Source organism: Pundamilia nyererei, unplaced genomic scaffold (genome assembly GCF_000239375.1).
Source record: "Pundamilia nyererei isolate P.nyererei 1_Seehausen unplaced genomic scaffold, PunNye1.0 scaffold00013, whole genome shotgun sequence".
NCBI classification, from domain to species: Eukaryota; Metazoa; Chordata; class Actinopteri; order Cichliformes; family Cichlidae; genus Pundamilia; species Pundamilia nyererei.
In genome coordinates this window covers 2,159,578-2,186,991 of record NW_005187414.1, presented here as the reverse complement: position 1 = coordinate 2,186,991, position 27,414 = coordinate 2,159,578, and the positions used below count along the sequence as shown (strand labels likewise).

The 27,414-nt window shown below is 43.8% G+C and overlaps 1 protein-coding gene across 2 annotated transcripts in view; it reads right to left on the bottom strand.

Moving 5' to 3' along the window:
* Positions 1-27,414, bottom strand: part of ches1 (checkpoint suppressor 1) — an 84,259-nt gene that overhangs the window by 36,322 nt on the left and 20,523 nt on the right. Inside the window, exon 1 of one of the 2 annotated variants that reach the window (XM_005724853.2) lies at positions 22,155-22,446. The exons of the other annotated variant lie outside the window; for it this stretch is intronic. The gene's annotated coding sequence lies outside the window, so the exon portion shown is untranslated. Of the gene's footprint in view, positions 1-22,154; positions 22,447-27,414 lie in introns of those variants that run through there. 2 annotated transcript variants of the gene reach the window in all.

Here is a 27,414-nt window from a genome sequence, read left to right as displayed (position 1 = left end):
GGCTGCTCTCAGCTGCCTGGCAGCTAAAGCTGTTGCAAACACATGTGCATATGAACGTGTTACAACTTGATGCCTGTTCTTATTTTTACATCTGTTGGCTATTTTCTTTGCTTGCATTTTACCTCAATCAAAATATAGTAAATGTACATTAACTGACCCGCTCTTTGAATATTTAAGGTTCTTCTATTACAGGTTACATAGTCAATCATAGACCGTTTGTTTGTTTTTGCATTTATTGTGTATGTTTATTGTTTAAATGGAGAAAATACACTCATGTTATTGCACTGAAAATGTAAAAACTATTCCACATCCTGTTTTTCATGAATATTGATATGTGTACGTGAATGTAGGCAGCCTGTATAAAGTTTAGTTTGATGTATATAAGGGGGTGGGTCCTGACAAGTGCTAGCATTTACACCATCATGAGTTATGTCTGCATTTAGTTTTGTACTTTGTTTCTATTTATTGAGCTTATTTATAGACTGTGGTCAGCAGCCGGCTGTCACAGTCACCTGTGGTTCGCAGGGACGATGCTGACTTGCCTGCAACCACACCTTCAAAATAAAGGTTGTGCCTTAACAACTGAAACAAATGCACTTCAAAGGGACAACTTTTAGTTTTGAGGTGAAAGTTTCTGATTTTCACTTCACTTTTAACCGTTTCCGAACCGTTCGGCGAGTAAACAGTCCACAGAGAAGTCAGACCTCCTTCTATGCAAACTATAGTCAACTGCAGAAATCTACTAAAGAAATAACAAGGGGTTTTGCAACCATATTTTACCAAGTGAGTGCCAGCTACCTCAAGCAGCCACCTGAAAACCAGTCAGGAAATACAACCTAATGACTGGTATGTCTTGATGCATGCTCAATCATAAGCCTCTTTTCCACTAGTACCAACTCGACTCCACTACACTTGGTTTTGGTCCATTACAACTGATTATGTGTGTGGCATTGTCATAGCAACGCAGCCAAAAGTCCCATGACACCATTTGTATATAACACAAGTACAACACAACAATGGAGGCCGTCTATCTGCTGCTCAGTCTGAGGGGACCACAGTGTTTATTTTTGTGTAGCCATTTCTCTCGCTGCCACATTTCAAAAGTGGCAGTTTTGATTTTCCTGAAGGAGTTTTTGTGCTCTCATGACTCATCGAGTGACGCCATCGACTGGCCAATCAGCTCCCTTGGAATTGTGAACGAGCAGGTACTAAAACAAGCACCTGGTACCAAGTAGGTCTTCAGGTAGATATTTCACTGAAACACTGACCTGCTGTTGGAGCTGCAGAGAAAGAACAAGGGATTTCAGATGGATGTCGTGGAATCTTTATTACTGTTAGTTAAGCTATTGAACAACTGAACAATCAACACTGTCGACTCTAAAATGTCAGCCGCTTAACTACGAGGAATAAATGCATGATTTGGGTGAAAAGTGAAAATTAAACCTCTTTGGGGTTCAGACAGTTGTTCAGAAAACTCAAGTGAGTGCAAAATATTACCTTGAGCTGTTTGTTCCAACTACTTACTGCCAAAAGCACAAAATCAAAGCTATAATTAATAAGGCATAAGAAACTTAACAAAGAAAGGTCAGGACCCTTGTGTTGCAATGCACGCTTAATATTGCAGAGCCTGCTCTGCCAGAGGATTAAACATTATCCCCACTGTCTATTGGCAAAGCAACTAAGCAGATAATAAGCACATAATATACAGTATATTTAGGGGAACTGAGCCCCAGAACTTTCAAGTTGAAAAATGAAAACATAAAACGCATCAATTCACAGGGTCACTGGTTCTGCTTTAAGAGCAGCACCAGGCTGCTTTACTCAAGGAAGCTGAGAACGGACATGTGTAATGCACGGTGTGAAAAAAAGAAGAAGGAAAAAAGCCAAATCAAATATTGCTAGTGAATAATTCAAGACGACGAACACACACACAGCCTCCATCCTCCAAAGTAGGCTAACCAACAAAGCAAACAGACATTTGCATCAGGCAAACACAGAGTAAGTTTGGGATGATTCATCAGCAGCCAGCGATCATGGAGTCACGCTTACCACCCCCCCCAACCTCTCTCTCTGCGGATGGCGAACAATCAGAGTCAGAAACACACACACACACACACACACACACACAAGTCACCTTCAAGCATCCACATTCGCAACCTCAGTTTGTGTGTGTGTGTGTGTGTGTGTGCAGCCTGGAGGTCCCTTGGTGGACTGCAGGGCTAGACTGTGTGTGCAGAACTGCCTGTGACAGTCAGGTCAAGCTTAAAAAAAGCCCAGGCCCAAGGCTTTAGACTCCTATGGTTATGGCCATGACACACCATAGGCCGACATGCAATCGCACATTTGGGCACTCTCACATGGTTACTCACTCTGCCCAGCGTTTTCTCGCACACTTTGTCCAAGTCAGTGTATTGTCCTAGCATGGCATTAGTCCCTGTATCTACAGTATGTAAGGTACCCGAAGTCCTTAAAGTGTACATGCATGTATGGTTGTTTGTGACTTGTAGTCTAAAGTGCTTTGAGCGGTTAGTAAGACTAAAAATGCATTATATAAATATAAATAAGACTATCTTAGCATTAACCCACACTCCTGCTTCAGTTTAACCAAAGCAGAAAACACAGACTGTATTAGAAAGATGGCTATAACCTCAGAGTCTTAAAGTCAAGTCCATTCAAGTCTGCATCGTTTCTCACGGCCAGCGAGGGAGGGGGAATCCTCGTGATGCAATAATAAGTCTTAGAAAGAGACAGCAGCTCACTTAGTAAACAAACTCCTGATGAGTTCATGATTCCAGCTGCTAGTTTTAGGACTTAATGGGTAAAACATTATGTTTAGAGTCACACTGCGTGAGAAACCAAAAGGTGGTCCACCCAGGTCCACACCATGCTTGTTCAAGAGCCGCCTGTTCAGTCTTTCCAGTGAGTGCACGTGACTAGCATCCCTACTGATACCAGAGTGAAGAACAGACACAGCAACAGATGCAAGCTAGTTAGCTTTAGCGCCAGCTGACCAGTTCTAATCTCTCACATCACTGTGTCCAGTTTCCAAAGACAGATCCCAAACTAAAGAATCCACAAACACACTATTTATACAATCTGTATATCTAAATTCATCTGTCATTAAAAAACACGATTACATGTAACTTTAACTGCTAAATAACATCATTTACACGTTTTAGTATCTGATTGAAACAAGCAAAGAAAATTCTTCACATGAACAGGTTTTAAAAGCTGAATATTTATGTTTGTAACATTAGCTTTCTGTCCAGCTTGATGCTAAGCTACGCTAATTACCTCAGCGCTCCAGAGCCACACACACACACCTCACAGTGTTAATATTGTTTGGATTTAAGATAAAACAAGAGCTCATTTATTTAAATGTAAAACTACGGTTCAATGGAGTGTACACCGAGTCGCTCTTGACCAGACCCACCAGTGCAGCTGGAAGAAAAATGTCGAAAGCAGAACCTAAAGTAAGTAGTTTAAAAGGATCCTTATACAATAACCAGATCTAATACCAAGGTCAGATCTGATAAAGATGCTATCAAACCTGAGATGACATCGGCAACAATCATAATTATAACAGTAATAAAGATAACACTATCTGACTGCTTCCACCTCTCCTTCCATCACCCAATCCCCCCACCCACTCTCCCTCTAAGGCCTCCCTGCCTTTTCTTTCTGACAGTGAGCAGGTCCCTGTTGGCGCTCAGTGCTCTTTTATAATACTGTAGGAAAGGAGAGACAACGCGAGGGAGAGACAGACCGAGAGCAGGGGAGAGGGAGAAAGAAAGAGAAAGGGAGACTGCCAGAAACACTATACCATATCAAAGCGGCCAGAGCACAGCCAACACAGCTTTGATAGTGGGCAGAGAGGAGTGTGGGTCACAAAAGCGCAAGGAGAAAGGTTTAGCGAACGGTTTAAAGAGGGGAGCGTGATCTATCGGGATCCCCGCATTCAGGGGAGAGTGGGGTGGATGAAGCTTTGAGGTGGTGAGTGTTCTTCAGTCGGCTGTCCTGCAGTCAAAAAAAGGGAAAAAAGGAAGAAGAAGCAGGGCTCCCTCTCTGTGTCTGTCTGTCTCTCTCCCCTCTGGCTTTTCCACTTATCTTTAACAAACAGCAGCTCAGGCGCTCAGCCACTGGTCGACAGTTTGTCCCGACAACAAAAAACCATGGCAACAAGCGCTGGAAGAGCCTGTCCGGTTCCAAAGGTTTGCCCTCTTTGGCTTCCCCAGCTCTCCAGCTTTGGCCACAGACTGGAATCAATAACAAAACAGCTCAAAGAGGCTGAGAGAAGTTTGCGATCGAGAAACCGCACCGCTTGTGTTTAGACGAGAAAGTAAAGCAGTTTAGTAGATCACCCTTATCCCAGAGGTGGAAAGAAATTGCGTTCCGGTTGCGTGAAAAGAAAGTGGAATTTGAAAGATAGTGAAACGGGAAGGACGAGGGGGTGAGGCGGCAGTTTGTCAGTAACCTATGCGGTCCTCTCCGGCCTGCCTTTGCTGACGATACTTGCACGGCTTCTGCTGATGATACAACTCTGCTTACATCCTTCACTCCTCCCTCCCACTCCTACAAGCTGTTTTTAACGCCACACAAGATACCTTATGTCAACTGAAACGTGTTCCGAATGCTGACAAAACAAAATTCAGGCTGTTTACAAACTCGCAAACAGGCCAAAAGAGAAAAAGTGATATGAGCTATCGCTCGAACGGAGTCGCAAAAAGGCTCTTTTTCTCTGCAGGGCATCCTCCGGCACTTACAGGACTGATTTATCCCGTAGATACATTGAACACGGGCTTTATTCGCTGACAGCTTTCCAAGTATATTAATCCCGGTTATCCGAATACTTTCTTAAAGTGACAGAGCGTGGACGACCTAAAAGCTTTTTCCATGTTTGTGTACTCATGGCTTCGTCTATCGATTAAATTCAGGTAAAGTGAACTGACATCAAGTTTTTAATGCACTTTGACTTCTCTTTTTAAACCGATGAGTGAGCCAAGTGCCAATGAGACTACTGATACTGACTCTACAGATGTATAAAGCTTAGAAATAGTAAAAGGTTGTAACTAAGCAAGGTTATTAACGTCAACTAAATGTAAACTACAAACTAAAAGTAGACATGAAACAATATTTAGATACCTAAATTTAAATTTAAAAAGTAGACAGACCTGTGGTATCAATTTTAAAATCCTACGTCCCTTGTGATAACCGTTCTCCGGTTATCACATCCACAAAGTTTTCCAAAAACTTGACCTCTGAGATTCCAGCTCATCCGAGATTTTTAGCTGAGGGGTAAAAAGTATCCTTTTGAAAAAAAAAGAAAACTAACTGAAATAATTTTGTGAACGTGGCGAACAAACTAAAATTCAGTAGAAACATGGAGGAAATATTCTTAGTTTTCATATCTGTTTGATAAAAATGTTACAGCTTCGTGCCTGATAACAGATGTTTTTATTCTGGATATCTGGCAGACTGTGTCACTGCTTTCTGTACCTAAATCTTGCCTCTGACTTACAGCCTGCATACAATAATAATTAAAAAGATCACAACTAACAATGAAACTAATAAAAACTAAAATAAAACATTTCCAAACATTAAAAACGGAACTGAAACAAACCCTGGAAATAGACTGAACTAAAAACAGAAAACTACAACTGCAACTAAGTGTCTAATAAGAAATGCTTCATGCTGCAAGCCTCACCTCCAGATCCTGAACCTGGTGTGTTGGTGAAGCTGGTGAAATTCAGATAACTAGGAAAAGAAAGCGCAGCTATTTTAACACACAAACTCCAGAAAATGCTGGAAGATCCAGGAATCCGATTAAGACGTGCCTTCGATGGTTTTGGAGGTGGTGCTGATTGGGTCGCGCGTGCAGGTTAAAGAGCATCTACTGCTGCACACTGGCATTCAGAGCTGCAGAGCATGTGTGTAAACGTCTGAAGCTGGTGATGCTTTGCCCATCTTAGCACAGTCACAACCTTTGCAGCTTGTTTTGCAGTCGCTTAGGCTGAATGGAAAAAAAAAACGAAGCTATTTTGGGAAGTAGGAAAAACTTGTGCAACGGAGTGAGTGGTTTTAAAAGGACAAAAGCTGAATTTGGGTCATCAGGGTTTTAAAAAAAATCTTTTTGCTGACAGAGAAAAAGTTTTTCACTTTCATGCAAACACTAGATTATATTGTTTTATAGTCACCCACTCCGTTACAGACCGCACTCTGTTGCTCATCGGTGCCACCACCCCTTCTTCACCCTATCCACCTGCCGTTTTTTATATAAACATTTGGGAATCCTCTCGATGTAGCAGTTAAGTCTTTTTACAGTCCCGTGATTTGTTTTTGTCGTCTCTCTCAAAACCAAATTAGGCACGAGTGCCTGTATGTGCTCGTCTCCCTCTTCATGGAACAGGCTGTGAAATTATCTGAAGCTCACTTGCTGAGTTTACACGGTTAATGAAGGTTCTTGTGGCAGACACAATAAGGAGCTGCCTTTGCTTTGTTCAGTCAAGATTTAAATAGGTTTGGCAACGAGCCCGCTGGTTTGACGATGAAGTGTTGTCTACTGGAGTGCTTATAAAGTAGTCAGTACTCGGCTAGGATTGCTTTTTTGGGGTGTGTTTTTCTGTCTGAGGCTTTGAGAGAGTGTGTGTGTGTGTGTGTGTGTGTGTGTGTGTGTGTGTGTGTGTGCGTGCAGATGCTGAGTCTTGCTTGGCCTCTCGTGATGGAGGAGGTTTTTAATCTGCGGGGCTGCCCGCTTTAAACAAAGGTGGAATAACATTTGAACAGAAGTTGGTCTTCGTGTTGACCCTTAAAGACTCCGCAGTGTTTCCACATACTAAATAAAAAAAAATAGGCATGACTCCCTGTTTCCACTCACCCTGCTCTGGGTTGTGTTTTCTAATCTGCAGATTCAGAGAGAGGCAGTGAAAAAGAATGAGCATGACCGCGAGTAATAAAGACAGGAGTGGACAAGGAAGAAAGAGAGAGTGGGAGTAAAAGACAGAGGGGAGTTATATCCTAGGGTCATTAGCAGCATCTCAAAGTCACCTCGTCTTTCAGCGTATGCTGTTTGACAGGCCCTGCCAACAGAATTAGGGATGAGGGATGATGCTGCTGTGATTAGATGTGTAACTCAGGGGAAAGGCAGGTCCTGATCCACGGTTACAGTGCACTCCCACTCACGCGTGCGAGAGAGGGAGGGAATTGTGGGTATAAGCGATGCGATAACCTGCGTTTTGAGATGCGGTCAGTTATTGACTGGATAGCCCCCAGATCCTCTATTTCAATGTACGGCGCTGATGCGAGTCAGCCCGATAAACACCGCAGGCTCCCCCCGATGAGTGAATTGAATTCCCAAATTACCAGGCTTAAGATAACATACCTGGCTAAATTGCCGCTCTTTATAAGTCTCAAATCTCTTTGTAGATATTCATCAAAGGCTGTTTCACTCCTGATGCGGAGAACACAGGAGATGGGAAATAGGAGAACAACACACAATGTGGTTCATATTAAGGCCTCTGATCTTCTATCTCGAGTCCCTCGTTTTCCACTACATTCCTTTAGCCAGGGGTGATGTGTGTGAGGGGGAGGGTGGGGGTGTGTGCTGACGTTCTCTCTGCCAGTGCAAAATATGTGATGAAGGCTGAGTGTTGGTCGGAGATTTTTACAGGAAAGTAAGGGAAACCTTGTGCTTTACCGGGCCTCTTCTTCCTCAGCACAAACTGAATTAGCCCCAGTGCAGCAACTGTAAGTCTTGACTTTCTCTGTATCGCTTCAGGAGGTATCTGAAACCCTCTCTTTTATGCTTTCAGTTCGTGAACCCAAGTCGGAAGTTTCCATCTGTCAAGTGCCAAATGAATGCCAGTGATAGTGGAGTTTGTTGAATAAACTGAGAAGGGTCCATCTGTTTGCTGCCCGACATTAACCCTGAAGACGACCGAGGTACCCACTCAGAGGCAGGCTAACACTTAAGCAGGCTCGAGGGGCTGTGTGGTTGTGCACAGGAACTGCGGAGATGTGGTAACACGATCCGGGAGGAGTGTAGCCGTGACTTTGATGGCTCATCAAATCCCAAACCTCTACACCCGTTTGCACTCTATGACGGGGCTTTGCAGAATCTTATGTGACTTTATCCCTCACCCTAAAAAATGGCTACTCGTGCTGCAATCTAATACTTGCATTCATTTCAGTAAGGACCACTGTAGTCAAAAAGAAGATTATTTTTATCTGCGGTTATATATATTTGGCTGCACGTCTCTGGTATCCAACCCTCCCCGGCCTTTCGAGTGCAAACATGGAAAGCCTGAGAGCAGCAGCGAGACCTCAGCACAGAACAGAGCATCTATGACAGGCATTAAAGGAGGAGCTGGGGTGGGTTGCAAAGCGGGTTGAAGAGGGTAGGAACTCTAGGCAGGCAACTTAAACAGATTTGTCAACTGGATGTGTAGAGAGATATAAGGAAAGTCATCAGCTGATCAGCCTGGATTGTGCCTGAGCTGGACTGAAATATGGCCAAAGACCACCATCGAAACAGCTTTGAGCCAACTTGAGTCATTCAGCATATCAGCAGCACTTTAATAATCGCTGCACACCACTCACATTTTGCACCTCGTCATCAAATTGTTAGACTTTTACTTTGTCAGTGACCCGGCATACAGACTGATTGCACCCGACTGACAGAATGGGCTCAGTATTAAGACCTCTGACAGTGTGCTGATGACCTTATGTTCACTATAGCCTCATCCAAAGGGTTCATGTGTCTGTGCAGCTGTGTTCCTTAGCAAATCTACAAGAAGCAAATGCATGCGTTATGCATCTCTACATGAAAGCATTCAAATGCTTCACAACTATTCTCTGTTTCAGCCTTGAAAAGTGAGAAAGTTACTTCATTGTGTACACAAAATGCAGATGGAAATGTAATAAAGAAAAAAAGCATACTACTTCTGTAACAGTAGCAGTGATAGTTGCTGTTCGGCTCGTAAGACTGCAACTTTGAATGCTTTGGCAGAAAGGTGAGTCAAAAAGGTAATTTCAGTAATCAGTGCACCTGAGAAAAAGCACTCGGGTGTGTGGTACTACAGCTCGTCAGTGCAGGCCATGCTAACAGAATACTTTAAGTGTTGAAAACTGTCCAGATAAAAAACACACCCTTAAACATGCAAAGCAAACCGGTCCAGTTCAATTCTAGTGCAAAGTGTTGAATATTTAGAAATTGGCCTATTATGCTGTCCTTTATCTTCTGTAATACATATACACTCAAATGATGAGGTTAGTATACACAAATAAACTCTGCGCCAAACGCTCAGGCTTCAGTCTGCTCTGAATGCTCTGCTTCAGGCAGCATTTTTCCACCCTTGGCTTGGATGATGTATAAGGTGCCACCAACACGTCCATCTCAGACACAAAGCTCTGGTGTCTACTCGAGCAGAACAAAAATATAATAAGTCCAATTTAACATAACTTCACATTAATATAGTTCTACTGAGCCACAGAGAAATAACAATATAACAAGATAAAGGGTGTTGCTCTCACTTTTTTCAGTAAGCAGTGTCTTTACAAAGTATTTCAGTTTGTAGCGGTCTTCAGTAAAGTGGCAGAACTCCAGATTTCTCGACTAAGAAATCCTGATGGAACTCTACACGGACATTAGACTCCAGCAGATAAAGATCAATCAGGAGGCTTTCTGGGAAATGTAGTAAAAGACTTTGTTGTGAGGGGGGGCACAACAAAGAAAAGCGAATGACAAGTGCACATTAGGAAAATGACAAAATACGTTGGACATCCCAGCCTGATGATTTACAACAGCGTGGGATGGAATTTTCCTCCGAGGCAGGGCGTTCCACGCTTTCACCGAGCAGCCAGGGAATCTCCGGCGTTCACACTCGCACACACGCATGCTCGCATTCCTGCAAGGATCCACGGATGAATACAAATTACAAAAAGGCAAAACCGTGCACATTTGGATGCATTTGCACATACGTGCACTTGTTCTCTCTTCCTCTCCTTCTTCCCCTTTCGCTCTTTTACAGCGGTTTCCTCTGCGCACTGTCTACCTCTCATGGTACATTCAGATCATGAACACCCGGAGTCAGCAAGTCTGGACACAGCTGTTAAATATTCAGCCCAACATTCCCTCTCGCTCTCTCTCACAGTATCTCTCCGTCTTCCACCTTAAAACTCTCCTCTTTTTTGTCCCCACCTCTCTCCCTCCAACGTTACTCTATTTCTAGCTCAATTCTGTAGCTCTCTACGCCGCTACCAACACCGGCACCGCTGCTGCCTCTGCTCTCTGCGCTCCACTTTCATTAAGGGGCTCTCCTCTGATAGCCCTTCATATAACACTTAATCATCATAACAATAAGAGCACTCGCTCCCCGACGAATCACCTCGAGGGGCCAGTCCTAAAGATCCTCCGCTAACTGATGTCATTAACTGCCAGGGTACCCGATTGGCTGGAGCAGCACGGGAGAGCCCGCCTTAGGTGTTTGACGGAGGGCTCAGCGGGAGCAGCGAGGGTCGGACAGGCCAAGGACATTCCTCTTATTGGAGAAGAGCTGAGAACAACGCACAGGCGCCCGCTCGTGCGTGCACAGGCGCAAAGGCTGACGCTGGGAAGCAGAAGACAAGGCCTGTTTGGTGTTACAGTCAGGAGAGAGATGAATAAGACTATTGAATAAGGGGGAGGGAGGTTTGAATAACAGTATTTTACATGAATGGATCTTCAGGGAAATGACTGCTCCATCGCTCCCTCCGCTCTCTATTTTCAGCTGCAATTTGACAACAGGGTTGAGCGAGTGTGTGTGTGTGTGTGTGCGTGTGTGTGTGTTGGGGGGCATTTTGGCTGATTGAGTCTCTGCCGTTATCACGCTGTGGAAGTGACAGCGTGCCATATTATGCTGTAGTGGGTGTGCGCATAGATGAACAGTGACGGCAGCTTCTTGCAAACGCACAACAAATCTGCACGCACACGCTCGTCCGAACCACAGAGAAATCACAGCTGTTCTCGGTTGCTATGCGGCAGTCTCACCATCGTCTCGGATAACACTCACGCGCGCATGCACATGCAAGTGTGAGACGGGGACAGTAACACCAGGCTTGGCAGGGTCGGAAGGTCACAGGGGTATTGTGACAAAGTCGCTTAGCAACAAACCTACGGCACATATAATTTGCAGTGCGATGGCCTCCCACCAACCCCCCGCCCCCTCCCAGCCTGCCCCTGACCACATCTGAATGTGGTTATAATGAATATGATGACAGGTGATGATTGTTTTGCACCTGGCTCTCCCACTCACTCAGTGTTTGAGGAGAAATGTGTTGAATGTGCCTCACGACAGACCATAATAAATCTTGTGCCACTGTAAGCGCTCCACGGTGAAAACAAAGTGTAAAGTTAGCAGAACACCAGCTTGTTAGTTTGCCACTAAAGAGGAACACAAACATCAGTGGTTTAAGAGTTTTTCTGCTCCTGCTGTTCGAGTTCAAGTGACACCTGTCCCCTTCGTTTGTCTGAAAACGAGCTTTAAGGTACGGTTCCCTTGTTTCGTGACTGAGCGACGTCCCTCGATGACTTGCGTCCCTTGCGGCTTTCCGTACAGCAAATCCCTGCGAGCAGCTACCAAACACTAACACGAGTACAGCAAAGGGAAAGTGACTTTGCCTCCAACTTAAAAAAAAAAGTGTGTTTCATCAGGACTGCAGGTAGCTCAGCCCATCTGTGTGCTGAATTGTTTATAGGTTATCACAGGAACGAGGCTCCTGTCCTCTCTGCCTTGTTCCCTTTGTGCACGGTGACGCTTCAAAACAGAATCGGTGAGCTGCAAAATCTGGGCTGCTTCTGCAGAGGCTCGACTTTTAGCTGGGAATACGCCTAAATAGTACATTCGACAGATTTGTCTCGTTCGTCGAAATGTAAATGACAAACTGCCCCCGGGGTAGCAGCTAGCAAACATGGTGCACTCGTGCAGAGACAGCAGTTTTATAATGTCATCTGTGGCTGAAAAAAGTAACCACTAATGATGTCATCACGATTGCTGTAGGCTTGACAACTAGAAGTTTTGTGCTTTTTTTAAAAACAAAAAGCCATCATTGCAAGCTCAGGGTTAAAAACACAGACACCAGTGTTTTCCATGCTGCATTATGGGAAGTGTAAATGTAGTGTTTTCGAAGCCTGATCAGTATTTACTACTAAGAGTTACCATGATGTGACTTCTGATGTTCTTCTACTACTTTTTTCTGAAAATCTCTTAATTCTCTGTTGTAACTGATGCGCTGTGTTGGGGGTAAATCATTAGTATTTGAATTATTTTATTAACTAAACTCAGCAGCTCCACAGCACCAGGGGTAAGGAGAACCACTCCGGTGTGGCGTCTTCTGAACAGCTAGCTAGCTTTCAGCTCAGCTAACGCTATCATTGCGAGGGAAATTCACAAGCTTGTTGTTGGTTAGGTGCTGGAAGAGAAGCTACCAATGTAATAATTTCTGGTAACACATGAACTCTTGGTTACAAAGTAACAGAATACTGTTTCAGCATTCTTTAGATGTTACTTTTAAATGTAACATCACCTGACCCTGAGGCCTACCCTTTAGGTGGAGGTGTGTAGCTTTTCTAATGTGATGTTGTGTTATGTACGTTCCTTCACTGACTGAAACTGGGCCCAATGCAGCAGAGCCCAAAACTGCAGTTTTAGGGGCGACTTGAGTCTGGTTCCAAAAACGAGACATTTCCAATAAGCTTGGGTTTATAGAAAGAAAGTAAGTGTACTTTACTGACCCCCGTGGGGAAATTCCTCTCTGCATTTAACCCGTTCACGCAGTGAGGCAGTGGGCAGCCATTGCACCCAGGGAGCAGGTACCTTGCTCAGGGGTACCTCAGGGTAGCTGTTCAGGGGAATCGAACCTCTGACCTTCCGATCATGGGGCCACCACTCTACCTACTGAGCTATCCCTGCCCCTTATAATAGTATAGTATATAGTATAATAGTTCATAAGAGATTTTGATTGACAGATGTGCCGACACAGGGCTCTGTGGCTGATTAGTGTCTGCTTGGCTTCACTACCAATTGTAGTCAATGAATCAGACTTTTGGAATATTTTAATAGAATTAAAACAGGTAATATGGCCTACAGTGTGGTATGGACCATGAGTATATTTCTGCTTTGTTTTCTGTTGAGCAGACTTCTGTTATTATTATTATGAGTCAGTCTAGTCATCATTAATTAGCAGATATACATGTTTGTGTGTCTCCAGGCTTCTTGAAGGACATTTAAAGCTTTTCTTTGGCTGTTTCTGCCTTTTGTTCTGTTTTCTGTCAAGATGATCCCACACTGCTTCAATAACGGGGAGGCCAATCCATGCTTTTCTGCACTGACAGTGTTTGGGATCATTGTTATGCTGGAAAATGAAGCCAATGCCAATCAGACATTTTCCAGACTGTGCTGGATGGTGGATCAAAATCTGTCAGTATTGTTCTGCATTCATAAGTCCATCAGTTCTGACAAGATCTCCAACACCACTGGCTGAAATACTGCCACAAAGCATACACAGCCTCCAGCATATTTTACAAATGCTTGTAGACTCTCTCCTGACCTCCCCCAGAAATACTGACAATGATTTGAACCAAAAATGTCAAATTTGGAGTCATCACTACATCTGCCCTGCCACTGATTTTCAGTCCATTTCTTGTGTAATTTGGTATAGCCTAGCCTCCTCTCCCTTCAGTTAGAACAGCTTCATGACAGCCGTCTTTCCACAGAGACCATTTCTGATGAGGCTTCAGTGAACAATAGATGGATCTACCGAAGGCCCGGTGTCAGGTCTTTGCTGGGTTTCTTTTTTCCTATTTCTTAAGGACATGACTTTCAGATGCTGTTTATCTGCTGTAGGCAGTTTTCTTTTTTAGGTCTGCCACTTCTTCTTTTGTCTTTCACTTGTCCGGTTTCCTCACATTTCTAAGGATAAACTGAACACTGTGCTGAGATATGCTAGATTTTCAACTAAAAGCTCTTTGGGAATCACCTTGTTGGTGCAAAAATACTATGATGTGGCTGTCAAACTGTGTTCCCATTGCTAAAGAAATGAGAACAAATGATATGTTTTTGTGACAGGCTGCTAGTAACAAAGTGCCTAAAGACACAATTTCAAATAGGTTCTTTCCTAAGCTGTCTGTTATGTGTAGATATAACACTGGTTCATCTCTTGAGTAAGGTGCTTTTTTTTTAAGCTTGAATGATTGAAAAGCAGACAGCGTCCAAGGAAAAACTTTGAAAGACCTTCAGAAAGCCTGGAGAACTATTGCTCAAGACCACTTTAAAAAACTACCAGAAAGTCTGGCTCCTTGAAAGCAAAATATAAAGAAATGAAAGGTGGCTCGAGACTTTTGTAGTCCTCAGAGGATTAAGAGCATCTGCCATCATTTACAGTTGACCAGCTGATACGTGTATGCTCACTAATGACAGCAGGCTCAGCTACTCACTGCACGCTCCTCTCCAATCTGCATCTATACATCTCTGCGTGTTACCTGCATCTTTTATTCCACCTTTGCCTTCTACCTGCCTTCACTTCAGCTTCGTTCCACAATCGAACAGTCAAATATCAGGATTCATTATCGTATGCAGAATATTCGTTGACAGCCCTGAAATGAAAACCCCACAAAGGATATGCTGCGTTTTAACCAACAGCTCTTCGTTGAGTTAACTGTAGCAATAATTGCCAGTGACATTTTCTTCACTACTCACACATTTAACGTGTGAGTCATGCGCGTTATTAAACCAAAAAAAAAAAAACCCCCCACAAAAACCAAGGGACCTGCTGAAGACTCAATAATTATATTTCCTATAAAACAGTAGAAATAATGAAGTCCTCTTGTTTGGCATTAGTCAAAACAAAGTGCTGCCTGCACTAAAACCATCACAAAATCAATAATAGAGATTTTTATGAATCGAGTTAAAAGCAGTGGCCTCTCCTTTTTTTTAACCTCACTGCCTTCATTTGGTTAGTGATGTCACACGTCAGCCCCTCTGTCTACTCCGTCTTTCTCCTTTCCGCTGTGTGCAGTGGAACAAAGCAGAGATGGCAGAGAAACTTATCTTTAAAAAGAAACTGCACTGTGTTGTGGAATAATTTGGAAAACTGTCACAGCGAGCGAATCCTATCTCAGAGGGTGCCAGTCACACACACACACACACACACACACACACACACACACACACACACACACACACACACACAGTATTAAAAGCATGCGTGCACACACACACACACACAAACAGGGACTTTGGTGTTTACATCATATGGGAAGGTATTTTTTCCCCTCACCCTGCCAGGGAACAGGCCCACGCACGGACACAGACGCTGACTAAGGCCCTAAGACTCCGGGGGGGGGAGGCGCGCATGTGTATATAATCAGTTTGGTTGTGTATCTATGTCGAACTGTTACTAGCTGAAGCGGACTTCGCTTGGACAGCGTTCATGATCTGCTTGTGCTGCCATGGTCTTGTGTGTTTGTGTGTATTTTTCTTGGTTGTGTTTGTGTATATTTGCGCAGTGGTATCAAACAGTCCTGTTCAGTGTTAAGCTGCTGCGCGGTTATGTACAGTACTCTGTTTGTGGTTTGGCCTTAGCAGGGCTGAGCTAATGCTAATCAGTTTATTGGGGAAAATCTGCATATTTTGTGTTTCTCTGTGTGTCTGCACGAGTGTGTCTACTTAAAGCATTCTTGTGTGTGTGTGTGTGTGTGTGTGTGTGTGTGTGTGTTTTGCTTCCCGGTTCATAAACTTTTAAGCCACCGTGCGGTGTGATTTCCCCACGGTTTGGGGTTTGAGGTTGGAACGAGAAAAAACTATCAGAGGACAGCAGAAAGACAAAGTGTGTTTGAGCGCACGTCTGCGTGTGTGTATTCAGGTCCGTTAAAAGCTCCCAGTTCTCCCATCCAGATTTAGATGGCTGATGTTCAAAACGTCAACCACAACACTTGGAGAACACAACAGGCGGCCTGTTCAACCCGAGACACAAATAGAGCAGTCTTCCTCTGTGCTTAAAAACCCCGTAGCTCAAACGGAGAGCTAAAAACAGATATTTCTGTGGCGCACTGAAGAAGGCCAACCGCTAAAAAAGAAAAGAAAATCACTCTTTCTCCGTGACGCTGTGTTTTCTTTTGCTAAAATAAGAACTGGCGAGTACAGTATCCGTGGAGACGACCCAGCACCATCTCTTCTCCCTTTTCATTCACTGCCTGCCTGCAGTCGTCGGCGAATCTCGGGATGAGAATCGACAAAGGTCAGACAGTCGCAGATGGAGGGCAGCAAGGCGATGGAGTTACCCGTCGCGAGACACTGGGGTATCCATTTCAAATAGAAGCCTCTCTCAGGGGGCTGTAACGAGCTCTAACTGTGTGTGTGTGTGTGTGTGTGTGTGTGTGTGTGTGTGTGTGTGTGTGTGTGTATGAACGATGCATACAAGACCAAAAAGTATCCATTAGCTGTGAAGTATCTTCACTTTAACAGAAAAAAAGGGGGAGGAGTAATGTCATTATATAAATCAGATGGCTCCTGAGGTCATTTTTGTCTTCACACATGCTTTTGCATGCCAGCATACACACACACACACACACACAAGCAGTGTATGGCTGCATCCATTTATGACATCACTGTAACTAGCCAGAGAGAGGAGAGTCAGAGAGAGCCAAGCTGACGTCATCCCATTCACTCAATGTCAATTACGTAATCACGGGGTCCGACGCCTGCAGGACAGGCACGCCGTGCACGGGTTTTTGGGTTTTGTTTTGTTTTTTTGTGATTGCATGAAGGGCACATAATTGCAATCTCATGTGCGAGAGGAAACATAAAGTGAGGCATGCTGATGACATCATCAGCGGGAGGCAGCTTGGCGTGAGCGTGGCGGCTGTGACATATCGAGAGTGTTGGGGTAGAAGAGAAGGAGACAGAGTGCCGCAAACAGACCGGCTGGAGGAGTTATGCAACGCAAATCCAACTCAGACTAAAAAAGGGCCTTTTTTGCCTTTTCCCTGTGTGTGTGTGTGTGTGTGTGTGTGTGTGTGTGTGTGTGTGTGTGTGTGTGTGTGTGTGTGTGTGTGTCCTAGATGACTTTTATGTAGCACTTTGACTTGAGGCAAAGAGTGCATTAAAAACGCACAGGCACTCAAGCGTACCACTGAAATCTGCACACACGCGCGCACTCGCTCGCCCCCCCACTTATAAACAAAGCTTCCTAAGGACAGGAAATCCTTCCACCCACGTTCCTGTGTTGCTTGGCAACCAGAGCAGCGTCACCGTGTGCATGCCTCTGCCGCTGAAAACGCACAAACAAGCAGACAGACACACACACATTAAACTGCAACTCCTTAAACGCCGCTCCTTTAAAAGCACCGAAAAAGAAAATCGCCAGATCGCAGAGCCAAAGCCGAGCAGACTGATACTCGCCACAGCTGCCCTCCGATTCGTCAGCTATGGATCTACACCAAACATGACATCACCCCTTGTAAACATAAAACACTTTTTCCCCCTATTTATGAGCTCTATTTTTACACCCGCTGACGTCTTTCTATGCACGATGCTGCGCGTGCGCGTTTGTGTGTGTGTGTGTCAGTGAGCATTTATGTGCGTGCACTATCTAAGGATGCGACCGCCAATAGCTCAGCAGGACTTAAGGAGAGAGGGGCTAATTGAGCAGAGGTGCCCAGCACTGTGGACAATGAGTCCATTTCAAATCAGCAGGAGGCCTATTGAAGACAATTATAACCTGGGGGATACAGAGGAGCATTATTCTTCTAAGCCATCTCGGCTACTTTGGCCGGCTGCGTTTCCACTGCAATTTACAGCCCGTCTTTTAACTCTCCGGTTGCATTAACATGTGCATGAAAGGCAAAGTTCATCAGCCCTAATCAATCACAGCGGGCTCAGTCATTAACTAATAAATAATTCCTGAAATACAACGATTACCGCAAACACACAGAAGGAGCGGCTTTCTTCTTCACTGCAATCAATAAAGCACCGCCACAAGTTCAAGTTTACAAGTTGTTTCTTGTAAATAAATAAAAACTCACGGTATATCTAAAAGTCGCATATTTAATTTGTTGTCATGCATATTTGCCAACTGACGATGCTTATTCAGGAGAGAATCAAAAGACACTTCCCATCACAGTTGGTGCATTTACCAGTGAGGCGACGGCGTTAAAGATGCTTTTGCTTAATGGCTCGTGCTAAAAATTTTCCCGGCTTGCTATCAGTGTTTTCAGAGTCAGGAGTTCCTGACTGAGTTTTAAAAGATCTGAAGTCAGCTGGGACAACACTGAATCTCGGGGCACTGTTGGGTGCTTAAAAATCGCTATTAAGAAGTTCAATTATTTTTGGAGCTGCTTTGCAGCTGTTAAGTAAAAAAATACGGCGAGTGGGAGTATTTTAGCATCTCGTGGTGGACTACGGATTACAAGTATAGACTGTATAACTGACCCACTGGTTAGCAGACCTGAGCATTTCTGAAACCAGATACCACATATAACAACAACAGGTAGATCTGATTGTGACACTCACTGGATAATTGAGTGTCAGTCACACAGAACAGCTGCTTTGTCCAGCTTTTGACTCTAACGGGGACAATAATTCACAAAATTTGAATGTTTTATTCAGTAAGATTTAAATAAACCATAAGCCATAAACGTGTTGAGAAAAAAACATTGACAAGGTGACAGAGAACGGGAGCTGAAGGCTGTTTTCTCATAGACTGTTTTGTACTTTGATAACTATGTCCATCTTTTATATACAGTCTGTGATTCCAACATTAATGAAACAAAAGCTCTTTTTTCATCTCTGAGTGGAAATAAGTAGGAGAAAAATAATCTCAGTTCATAAACTAGCATGTTAGTTAACAGTCCTGACATTATGGCAAGATATGCAGAGATTTCAAGTAAAGCTAGCATGCTATTCAGCTAGCCCTGGCCTGTGCTGTTTTGTAATACCACACTTTACTTCAGCGCCTACCTGTAGCGTACAATCAAGAGGGGCTTATGTTGCCTCAGAGAATTTAGCAGTGTAGAGGTGGAAATATAAACCTTGTATAACTACACAAGGGTGGCTGTAGCTTCTCCTGTAGCTGTCGCCAATCTCAGGGTCAGCTTTGCTATTTTTGCTGCTAGGTTAGCAAGGTCCATAAAATGCTAATTTTCTCAAAACTGGAGCACTCACTTCTTGGAATTTCTGTTGGTTAAAATGACTCTAACTCATACCGTCAGATAATTGTCTGAATTATTATTGTCTGAATTCACTTCAAAGTTCCAGTGTGGTGACTCATATTAGCTCAAGTGGCGCTTACCCAACAGCTACCGGCAACGCTTGCTTGTCGTGGCAACCATCCACCGCGCATTGCAGCCATGCTTATAATACTTAATCACTTTAAGCATTAATAACACTTCAAAAGGCTCCGCCTCTGTACAGTAGTTATGAAGAGGAAATTACCCATAAAGACCAAAAACATATTCTACCCAGGCTCTGAACGTGCTTTTTAACGTTGTTAACTAAGTTCGGCATTTTAACAGTGGCGTCTATGGGGAATGCCCCAAGTGGACATTCAGAGGAACTGCAGTGTTTGCCCCTGTGTTGAGCTCATTTCTAAATGTTGCCACCAGCCAAATGCTCCACTGAGGGCAGAGTGGACTAAACAGTAAAACATAATTCTCTCTTGTATACAGATATATTTAGTTTGAAACAAAAATATTTCAATATAGTATCCAGTTACTACAAACCAGATCACGGACCACAGATGTCCACTTTAAGTGGAAATTTCTTAATAAAAAAGTACTCCATTACACAAAGTAGTGATTATATTTGCACCTGTGTCTATGCATCAATGTATTTTGGAAGAAAGTTTTGCTACATGGTAAAATTCAAGGGTTTACAATGAGGATATTGGCTAACAATAAATATAAATAGTGTAACCATATTTAGTTTGACCAGGCAGGAATCAAACTCTTTACAATGGAAGTAGCAGTGCGATCGTCGTCTGTGCACTGCCTTGCTCTGAGCCCAGATATGGGCCGTATCTTCACACAGCACAACAGCTGATTTAACTATAATCTGGTACTTTTTTTCTCCATTGTTTTTTTCCGCCAGTTTACCTTCGTGCTGTGTCCTCTTTTCACCTATAAAACTTAAGAAGTCAGGACATTTTTTTTCTCACTTTTGCTGATAAGGTGCACTTCTGTAGTGTTTACCTTTCAGAACTAAATGTGCTGTAGCCTCTGCTGTATACTTTGTTCTGACGCTGCATTTCAGACACACACGTGGCTCAAAGCCACAGCTGACCAGAGCGCTTACTGCGTAGCTCTGAGCCTGACCAGTGCAACGAGAAATATTAAAACTGCCATTTTTTTGAGTGTTTATGTTGAATAAATCACGAGATGACATCCAATAAAAACTGTATTCAAACTGCATACTACTCAATTCATTCACACATGAATTATAGATCCATTATGGGCTGTTTTAGCTGTGCTGAGGGAATCAGACAAACAACAGTTGTGCTGAGAGCACTAACCCACTGATCCATCCATACCAATTATCTGTGTCTAGGGTGGAGTCTGAATTCAATATTCAATTTACACAGTTCAATCTCCCATCAGAGCTTCCAGCTGGAAAAACTAAAGGCGTCAAAACGGCCATAACGGACAAAAGCGGCATAAGCCTCGTCTGAGAGCTTCAACTGTCTCCAAAGTGAAAAAGAAGCGGGCTAACTGAACGTCGCACCACAGGGGTGTCCATTGAGAGACAGTGAGAGGTGGAGGGGCGAGAACTCCATTGAGCTCAGCCATGGGGGGTCAATATGTGAATGAACGTTTGCCATGGAGGTGAATTATGAATGAGCAGCTCTCGCAGCACTCCTGGAGAGAGCATGTCAGCCCCCCTGTCTCCTTCACTCCATCCTCTCTTGCTTTCTTTCCATTTCTCCTCCTCCTCCTCCCCCTGCTGCTGTCCTAAAATCTCCATCATCCTCTCCTCTCCCCTCCGTCTCTGTCTCATTTCTCGCTACTGGATTAATCTTCTCATCTGCCTCATTCTTGGTCAACTGATCTCCCCTCCCCAAACCTCCTCCACCTCCTGTCTCCAGACCGGGTTGAGAAGGGGGGGGTGTGATGGAGGTAGAGACACACGCCGTCTGTCTGAGAGAGACGACAAAACCCTCGTCCTAATGAATTTGCGCAAATTCAGTAGGACGCACACACACACACGCACCCGTGCACACACACAGTGGCACATAAGATAATGCAAAGGCAAACATTCCTGCATGTGAAAAGGCAGATGCATGCATTAAGTGTAAGGCTTTCAGACACACACACACACACTTCTCCCAGCTGTTCTCCTGGCCACAGAGCTTGTGTGTGTGTGTGTGTGTGTGTATTCGCGTGTGTGTAATCCAATGTGCTGCTGCTCAGCCTGTGCCATGCTCTCTCCTCTGTTGCTGTGCGTCTGATCAGATCTGCCTCCGTCAACCTGTTTGCCGTCTATGGCTCACAGACACACACACACACTTTTTCTCTCCCTCTCTATTTCACACACAGACACACACACACACGTTTCAGAAGCTGTTACTACTTATCAAGCCTCCTTCAAGCTTGGGAAAAACAACATTCATTCAGCCTTGGTTTCGCCGCCGCCAAGTGATGTGTTACCTGCTGCACTCCAAACACCTGAGCGCACACACACACACACACACACACACACAGTGAAAGAAAGGGGAAAACGGACTTAAAGAGAGTGTTTTGCCCCTATTTTTCTCTCCTTCAGCCTAAAGTAGCCTACCAGGAAAAAGAAAAAGTGCGTTTGTGTTGGAATGAGATCACACTGTTCCCTTAAAAAGTATCCACTCCTTTTGATCCCTTCACTCCAGTTTACAGCGGTCACTTCAGCTCACTTTGGCCCCTTTTTTAGCTTGTGGAAAACAACCTTCATAACTCTCTCTTTCTCTCTCTCTCACACACACACACCTGTATACTTACATACTTACAGTGACACACACACACACACATGCACACGCACCTCCACAGCACTTCCCTTTAAGTGCAGAGCCGTGCAGCACATGTCATCATCACACACACACTCACACACACCTCTGCCAGACCTGCATTAATGCCACAAAAAGCCCAGTAAAGTCACCTTAGGATCCTTCTGTGTTCCAGACGAGCCCCTTCTTCACACTCTTCCTCTCCTCTTTTAGACTTCTCTCTCCTCCTCTCCTCCTTTCCTTCCGTCCTTCCTACCGTGCTATCCGTCAGTCCTTCTTCTCCCTCTCTCTCTCTTTCACTCTTCGTTTCGGTACTCGGTCAGTTCCCAGCGTTTTTCCCGAGCCCCTCCATATCCGCCCAGCCAGTCGTTTCTAACCGCCGAGCAAGCGTACCTACACACACACACACGCAGACACACACAAGCCGCTTCTGCGTTCCTATGGTCTCTCTCGCTCTCTCCCTCTGTTTATTCCTCTCTGAGCTCGCGCTCTCCCTCTCTCTCTACTGTCGGAGAAGAGCTCGGTGAGCGTGTGTATGCGCAAGTTTGTGTACGTGTGCGCGCGCGTGGATGTGTGTGTTCCTGTGCTGTGCCTGCTTTGCCCCGCCAGCAGCAGCAAGCAGCAGAGGACTTCCCCCGGTGCCCGCCCTGGGTCCTAGAGAGAGCTCTGTTCCCTGAAAGAATGCCATTGTGTACGGAAGACATGTCCAAAGATCGTCTATAATCTTAACAAGACGATTCATTCACCAGTTTTTTACCACACACACACACACACACACACACACACACACACACACACACACACATATATATGTAGTAAAAAAAATGCAGTAAAAAAAGGTAATATGATAATATTAAAGTATAATGATTATCATATTACCTTTGATTTAATAATAAATCTTCTAAATCTTCAGTAAGGTGCATTTTGAACACACAAACATTACTAAATTAAGGAACTAATATATCTATCTATATAGATATAGATTACATAGATACAAATAATTAAGTATTAGAACATAAGAAGGCTATTCAACAAAAGGTTCGTTTAGCCATTATGACATCCAAAGGTAAAATGTGGGATTTTATTTATTTATTTATTTATCTTTAAGCCAGTAAGTTGTTTTGATTCTGTACCCAAGTGGTCGCTATGGCAACAGCAGGGCAGAGAGGCAGATGCAGGGAGTCATGCAAGGGAGTAGAAGCTGTTATAGATGGCGGATGGAGGGGCATTCTGTCCTTTTGCACATCAACTAGACTGAGCTCCGTTGGACGCATTTGCCCGGGTCATAAATCACATTTTCATTTGCTCATGTCAAGTAGCCTTAACACCGCTTCCTTTACCTTCTCTGTCTCTCTCTCACGCACACAGGCACACGCACACACGGGGTTCACTCGGGTCTACTTAGAAAAACTTGACTGCGTCGCCGTGTGAGGCAGAAGTACAGCACCTTTAAAATATGGCGTACGCCTTTCTTTCTTAACAGAGTGAGTCATCTTCTTGAACTCGTTTAATCTCCCGTGCAGCTACCGTCTTCCTCATCTCCCTCCCCCTCCCTCCTCTCCTTTCCCCATCCTGCCTCAGAGCGTCATCAGGTTACCATAGCAACGGCCCGCCTATGGGAGACAGAGATCAGATCATTATGGACCATGGGATCCAGAAACTGAAGGACATGATTTATTTTTTTTCCCTGTGAACACAGGAAGCAGGAACCCTTAACAGGAAGGCTTGAACACCTTAGTTAAACAGCCAGAGTAGTGAGAACTTTGACTGAGCAGGTTTTTTGACCGGCAAAAAGCAGCTTTGATAATCCATTTAAACCCTTCAATAACATAAGTAATGCGTGCCTACCACTCCTGCACGTTGCTAAAAATAGAGTAAACTTCATTAGATATGCAAAATAGGGTGCTTTGAGATGTAAACACGTAGCCTCCAGAAACAGTTCACCAGAACTTGCTTGCCACACTTCTGAATTAATGAATCTGACAGACGTGGCAGTGATCAGCCCACTGAGAGCCCACAGCAAGGAAATCCAAATGTGCTCTCTTTTTATATATATGGACGGGGAAATGGAAGCGGGCAAAGTGCGGTGCTTCAAGTTGAGCTCAAAACGCACCAAGGAAACTGTTTTGTTTAATAAAGATCAAAGACGAGTGTTGGGAGAATGAAGTGTGTTTACAGGCCCTCATATCCAGGCTGCTTCGCCGTGCCCCTATTATTAGAGGGAGGCCGTGTGTGTGTGTACGTGTTTGCATGTGTGCTTGTATTGCAAGCCTAGGGGGCTGCATTAAGCTGAAGCGACAGAGGGGGATCTTTAAGATGTCTTCCAAAGTTTGCTATTGAGGGAGATCTTATCTCTGAGCCCCACAAACAGCCTGGGAGAGGAGAGACGAGCCGAGGCTTAAGACAGTGAAGGAAAAACAGAGTCCAGGTAGCAGCACAGCTAAACAAGATATGTGTGATGATTTTACTCGTCAGCTACTGGTTATCTTGTAAGTTTTAAGACTGAAACTGGGATCAAGTCATTCACTGCCGTGCACATACACACCAATAGAGCATTTATTACAGGTTTACTATAGTCACCAATGATGCAGTCAACTACGTCAGTTATTGATCACACAGATATAACCCGGGTGATTAAATCAGTCAGGTTACTACTTTGATCCAGCACCAGAGGACCAAGTGTGTTTGGCATGTAGAGTGATGGGTAATTTCAGCAAAGAGTCCGTTCAGTTCAGAATTCGGATTAAAATCAGCAGGAATTTATTTAATAATTGAAATGCTGAATTGTTCTTGTTCCGCCCCTGTCATCAAACAGCCAATCAGCAATAGGATGGAAAAAAGAAGCATTGTTGTCCCACTGCATTTGGACAGCTAAAGTTCCCCAGTGTTTATTGGCACACAAATTTTTAATCTCCAAGTCTGTGGTTATCATAATGAGTAAGTAGACAAGTGTAGTCATTGTATTTCTTGGCTAGTCTTAGCCACAATGTGAATTAGCCTGGCACTGGCTCCAGGCTCTGGTGGGTTAAGCCAGACAGGAAGATCATGTCAACACATTAAGAAAAAGCCTTAGTGTTATGAAAATGTGCCCACATGAAAAACTAACTTGCGGTGAAGAAAAAGATGCTTACAACCTATTTTGCCACACAAAGCATATTTTATCAAATACAGCAGGGTTTGAAAAACTAGGCAGCAACCTCTGGGGCTAAAGAACGGACTGTACTGGACTCATTTATAGGTATAAGCATTTCAAACTGCCAATAAAAATAAAGAAATATAAAAGAGTCGGGAGAAACACCCTTCAATCATGTCGCGAGTGTTGATGTTGCACAGTTTGTCCACCAGAGGGCAAATTCTGTGTCGGCAGCACACGTTTGGGATGCAAAAAACAACAACCAGCTGATCTGGTTTTTATGTCCATGTGCTCTCTAAAATAACTAAACTGCTATATGCCCTGTTGGAAGTTCCATGAATAGCCACTCGAGGCTAGCTCCAAACTTGGACAGTTTAATAGATCGATGTCACCCACTGGTTAGTAAAGTCCTATTATGAAGCTCCAGTTGAATGTTTTCGCTGTTGTCATTTTGTTGTGATGGCCTAGACCAGATCTGTTTGTGAAACCACGTTCTCATTGGCGAATTACTTCTTAGAATGACTATAATTTATAAAACTGACTTAATTTTTTAATCAATATAAGGAGAAATGAATGACTGAGGCCATAATCTCATCAGGAAACTGTTTACAGAGTTCAGAGCCAATGAAGGACTTCCTGCAGACTTCTGCAGGACTGGAAGTCTTTTTGGTCTCCATTAGATGAATGCTGAGTTAAGATACTTCTACGTTACCTTCAAACCTGGAAGCTTGGTCTTTGATAGTGTTTGTGTCTTCAAAAGAGGGCTACTATTTAACTCAATACTGGATGCAATTTTAGTATTTTATTTGTATATTATTATTAGAAATGGTAGCAGAGGTTCTTTGTTTTAGCAGTCCTGTCCACAGTGGGACTGGAACATTTAATTAAGTGGTTATAAATGTCTGTCATTATTGACAGTTCATTTAAATTACATTTCAGTGATGCATTTCATTTGCCGCTTAACACATATACAGCCGAACTGCAACAGAACAGCACGATAGGGAAGGAGAAATGGAGAGAGTCTGTTAAAGAAACCCAAGCTGCTGCTACAGACAAACATATTATTTTATGATCACAACATTGTCAGATAAAATTAACTAAACTGCAGGTGTTGCCAATCCACAGACTGCATTTACGCTAGGCTGACACCTAATCATGCAAGCCAGACTTCCTCCAGATGTGCCACAGTACAAATTATGGTATTTCGGTTTACTGTGTATGCATTGATGCCCTCTATTAATATGTGTGTCCTTTAACCACAAAAATACACGTTTACTTATTTATGTGTTGTGTTTCAAAGCAGCTCCATCTTGGGTCAGCATGCTGACAACCAGTTAATTACATATTGTGACTGTGGCATCACTCATGATGATTTCAATTATGCTCAACTAAACACTTCTAATCACAAACTACATTGCTGCATCCACCTGAAACCCAAATAAATCTCCAATATCTTTTTGGATAGCGAGAACATGACAAACTGCTTGCATTATTGGGTTCTACTTTGTTTAACAATGCCAGCGCCCCCAAAACTCCAAGAGCTAATTAGTTTTTAGTTGTACCAGTAATTCCCAGCTGGTCTTTACTAGCTGAAACAAGTAGAGCCTGACTGGTTTATCTGTGAGCTGATATTATCAGCAGATATTAGCTATTTGCCCGTGTCATGATATCAGCATGTATAACTGCCAATGAATAATAACAATTATAAGAGGAATTGACAAGGGAAACACCCTTCAACCATTTTACAAGTTTTGATGTTGCATAGTTCAACCACCAGAGGGCAACACACATGTTTGGGCAGCCCGTTCTCACTCCCGACGCGTAACACACTGACGATTTGTCACATCCTGAGGCGTTCCATGGGAATAACTAACAGAAACAAAACAGAAACAGAGATGCAGGGAGGCACGACAGACGGAGAGACGCAGACGAACCAGCAACGAGGACGAGGTAACACACACTATAAATACACACAACAGGAATCAAGGGATGGGAAACAGGAGGGGACCACACCTGGAAGACATCACAGCTGACGAGGCAGGGAAACGTAAACAGAACGCACTGACATCAGACAGGGACCTTCAAAGTAAAACAGGAACACATACACGCAAAGGCACAGACTAAGAAACGCGAACTAAACACGGAGACCTTACTACACTAAAGGGGACACACAGGCAGGGATGACACCAACCAGAGGGAACACAACTAAACCCTGGGAAACCAAAACACAACAGTCATAATACATAAAACTATCAAAAGTAAAAGTACAACAACCAAAA